A 5,000-nucleotide genomic window follows, 5' to 3' on the forward strand; every position below is an offset into this window, starting at 1 on the left:
AGCGCTCGCCTCAAACGTTTGCCTCTGATTGCCAAATCTGAGTGCGCCTCAGGTGAGGGCCAGACCGACACTAGAGTGGGCTTCAGGTGAGGGCCAGACCGACACTAGAGTGGGCTTCAGGTGAGGGCCAGACCGACACTAGAGTGGGCTTCAGGTGAGGGTCAGACCGACACTAGAGTGGGCTGCAGGTGAGGGCCAGACCGACACTAGAGTGGGCTTCAGGTGAGGGCCAGACCGACACTAGAGTGGGCTTCAGGTGAGGGCCAGACCGACACTAGAGTGGGCTTCAGGTGAGGGCCAGACCGACACTAGAGTGGGCCTCAGGTGAGGGTCAGACCGACACTAGAGTGGGCTTCAGGTGAGGGCCAGACCGACACTAGAGTGGGGAGTTTCTCAGTGCAGAGCTGAGGGGCTCGCGTTTACTGATTGATGGTTTTCAACTCATGAGTCAGATCAGGGCCCTGTGGTTCCTCTCATGCCCAGCGCTGTGAACTCATGAGTCGGATCAGGGCCCTATGGTTCCTCTCAGGCCCAGCGCTGTGAACTCATGAGTCGGATCAGGGCCCTATGGTTCCTCTCATGCCGGGCCCAGCGCTGTGAACTCATGAGTAGGATCAGGGCCCTGTGGTTCCTCTCAGGCCCAGCGCTGTGAACTCATGAGTAGGATCAGGGCCCTATGGTTCCTCTCAGGCCCAGCGCTGTGAACTCATGAGTCAGATCAGGGCCCTATGGTTCCTCTCAGGCTCAGCGCTGTGAACTCATGAGTCGGATCAGGGCCCTATAGTTCCTCTCATGCCGGGCCCAGCGCTGTGAAAGCGTCACAGCAACACGAGAGCCAAGGGAGGAAAAACGACCCGACGCAGAGAGATGAGAGAGAGATGCTCTCTGGAGCCAGTCCAATGGTGTTCCTCTGGAATGTTCTTGTGCTGCTAGTTAGCTTTAATACAATATGCGTCAGAGAGGGGAAGGGGGGGGGGGGGGGGGCAATAGGATTGATATCAAATGTAAAACAACTCCTAGCTCTCTTCTGCCCCCCCCACCTCCATTGTTTTCTCTCAAAGGCCTAGTTAGAAGGCCCTATTTTTTTCTCTTTCTCTTTCTCTCCCTCATTCCCTCTTTCCCTGCCTTCCCTCATGCATTCTCTCTTTCTCTCTCTTCCTCTCTCTCTCTCTCTCTTGCTCTTCCTCTCTCCCAGAAGATCCCAGTTAGAGGGGAGCTGTCTTCAGTGGGGTTTTAGTGGAAGGTCGTGGGGAGGTCGCAGAGTTGGTGCAGTGTTTACTGATAACCCGGGGGGGTGGGGTGGGGTGGGTGGGTGGTAGTGGATTAGTGGGGTATTTTAATTATGCAGCTTCAGGCTTTAATCAGTTAACCCTGTGAGGAAACAAAGGCCTCTTCAGTGGAATGTGTCTGAGTATCTGCAGATGTGGCCCACTGGGACGCTGAGGGGTTGCGTGGCTCTCTTCCTCACTCTCAGTGTGCCGTGGCCTTCTGGGACTCTGAAGGGGAGCGTGGCCCTCTCTCTCACTCTCAGTGTGATGTGGCCTTCTGAGGTTTTAAGACCTAGTGACTAATGCCTACTCTTGAATTTTTTCACCATTATGCCAGATCTCTGTCTCTGCCTCACACATTGAACTCCCCTTTTTCCTTTTCTCACTCACTCTCTCTCTCTCTTTCCTTTTCGCACTCACTCACTCTCTCTCTCTCTCTCTTTCTATTTTTCTATTTCTCTTTCTTTCTCTGGTGGTGTAGATTTGACTCTTTTCAGCATTATGCTCTCTCTCTCTCTCTCTCTCTCTCTCTCTCTCTCACTTTCTCTCACTCTGTACAGTGGTGGTATAGATTATTCATGTTATTCATTTTAAATTGTCCTTCATACAGGTAGTGGCTCAGTAAAGGTTCCCGAAAAGTTAAAAAATCCCCCCCCCCCCCCCCTCTGTCTTCCTCACCTTTGTTCTGTGCTAAGGTGGTAAGTAGGTTCTGTTGTTTCTCCAGAGTCTTCCTCTGTCTGAAGAGCAGTATGGTGCACTCAGGGCAATCCCTTTCAATTCACCCCGCTCTTCTCCTCAGTGGCAGGAGCGCAGAGAGTAAACACACCATGCTGCTAACCCAAACACACACTGACACACACATATACACACACACACACGTCCGCACACGCCCGCACACACACACGCAAACATACACATGTTCTCACACAGACATATGCTTACATGTGGATTCAGACATATACTCACATTCACATACACAGACAACCGTATGCTTGTGCACACACGCGGATACAGTCTCTCACTCTCTCTCCAAGTCAAACACACACACACACACACACACACACACTCAAATACACGCACACGCACACACACACACACAGTGAGAAACAACCATTTTTGGCCAGACACAGAGAAGTACATCTCCTGTATGGCACGAGGTACTGTTAGTCAGTTGTATATATCATTCCATCCCCCGGTCTTTCCTGAATCTGCCTGTGTGTCTGTTATTCTCATTCTTTCCATTTCTGTCTTTCGACACACACACACACACACACACACACACACACACACACACACACACACACACACACACATACACACTCGCTATTACACAGATACACACAGACACACAGACACCGTCATACATATATACACACTCTCTATTATACAGACACACAGACACACAGACACACAGACACACACACACACACACACACACACACACACACACACACACACACACACACACACAGCATGTGAATGGTGCTCCTGTTTGCAAAAAAGACCAGTAGTGTTGCTCCAGGAGAGGGTTAGGTGGATGTTTGGGTGCCCAGGGAGGAGCACAGTGTGAGGGGGCAGGAATGCAGGAAAGTGTGGGGATCCAGATGGCCTAAATCTGTCCACAGTTTACAGTGCACCCACAGTTCAGGGGCCACGGCACATCACCCCTGCTAAACGGATGGAAAACACTGAGGGCTCTGAAAAAGCCGCGATGAAAGAATGATTTATACCAGGCCTTGCCCATAGTATCTGTGCATGCGCTCTGCACTGTTGTGTTTTGCTGTGCTAAGCTGTGTGTGTGCACGTTTTTTGTGTTTGTTTGTGTGTGTGTGTGTGTGTGTGTGTGTGTCTGTGTGTGTGTGTGTGTGTGTGTGTGTGTGTGTGTGTGTGTGTGTGTGTAATTATGTGGTAGGCATGTTGGTTGTATTGGGTCTGGAGTAAGGTTCTCACAGCTGTGGTGTTGTTCTCTTGGGGTTCTGTGTGTGCTGGGTGTCTCTCTCTCAACTGATGTTGGGCTTGAGGACGTGACGGCAGGATGGGGGAAGTATTTCCTCCAGGTTAATATGGTAAATAGAGCATTTTTTTTTCTGTGTGTCGGTGTATAGGTGTGACTGTGTGAACTATTTGCAGGTAGGTTTGTAAGTTCTTAAGGACTCTTAGAAGTTTTGCATAATTATCTAAAATGAGAGGTAAAAGAAAGGCCAGCATCGACAAGGCAATAAATAGAAAGAGAGAGGGGGGGGAGAAGAGAAAAATAGAGAGAAGATAAGAGAGAGAGAGAGAGAGAGAGAGAGAGAAAGAGAGAGCGCGAAAGAAAGAGAGAGAGAGCGAGAGAGAGGAAGCGTGCGTACATGAGGGAGAGAAAGAGAGAGAGCGCAAGAGAGGGAGAGAGAGCGAGAGAGGAAGAGCGAGAGGACGAGAGAGGGAGAGAGGGAGGGAGAGAGAGCAAGAGGGAAAGAAAACCAGAAAGAGGGCGAGAGAGTGTCTCTAGAGAGGGAAGTGTTATGTTGAGCAAAATCAGGCCTACAGTTTAAGCGGTGAAGATAAAAGAAAGAAGGTATTTTAGCATTCTCTCAGCACACACTCGTGTTTGATTTAAAGCACACACACACACACACACACACACACACACACACACACACACACACACACACACACACGTGTTTGATTTAAAGCACACACACACACACACACACACACACACACACACACACACACACACACACACACACACACACACACACACACACGTGTTTGATTTAAAGCACACACACACACACACACACACACACACACACACACACACACACACACACACACACACACACACACACACACACACACACACACACACACAGTGCAATATCAGAGTATATCAGAGATGCTCATGTGCATGCAAGTATTGACTTTGTGATGAGGGGTTTAACTGTACTGCCGTGTATGTATTGTGTGTGCATTTGGAGATGTTTGCAAATGTATTTGTGGGTTTGTGTTCATGCATGTGAGTGTGTGTTTGTGCTTGTGTGTGTGTGTGTGTGTGTGTGTGTGTGTGTGTGTGTGTGTGTGTGTGTGTGTGTGTGTGTGTGTGTGTGTGTGTGTGTGTGTGTGTGTGTGTGTGTGTGTGTCTTTGACTCCAGTTGGCTTCAGTTTTACTCACTGAACTCCAAACCTGCCCTTTGGTGCCCTGCTCCCTGGTAACTATGACTACTGCCAGAGAACTCTGACAGGAGTCTTTCAGGTCCTTTTTTAAAAGAACTTAAAAAAAAAGGAACTCTTTCTGCTCCCCGAGTCTGTCTGTGTCTGCCACGACTCGGTCTGATGCTTTCAGACCCTCTCTATTCTTGTCCTCCTCCTCCTTCTCTCTCTCTCTCTCTCTCTCTCTCTCTCCCCTTCTCTCTCGCTCCGTGTCTCAGTCAGTTACATCCCCCTTCTCTTTGAATTCCATACCAGAGAAAGTGGGCTTGATGAAAGACAGGCCTTCTCCTTCACCACACCGCCTCCTCCTCCTCCTCCTCCTCCTCCTCCTCCTCCATCCAGACCACCACCCCTTTAGTCTCACCTCCAATTTCGCGCTTATCACCCCATTCTCTCTCTCTCTCCCTCTCTCTCTTTCATAAGTCTCTCTCTAATGTTTCCGTTTTGAGTTGTTTGGATGTTTTTAATCGCTAATATGAAACATTTACAATCAATGAGACATTAAAGGGTTTTTAAAAATCGCTCCCTGTTTCTCTC

The sequence above is a fragment of the Clupea harengus genome, chromosome 21 (genome assembly GCF_900700415.2).
Source record: "Clupea harengus chromosome 21, Ch_v2.0.2, whole genome shotgun sequence".
NCBI lineage: Eukaryota > Metazoa > Chordata > Actinopteri > Clupeiformes > Clupeidae > Clupea > Clupea harengus.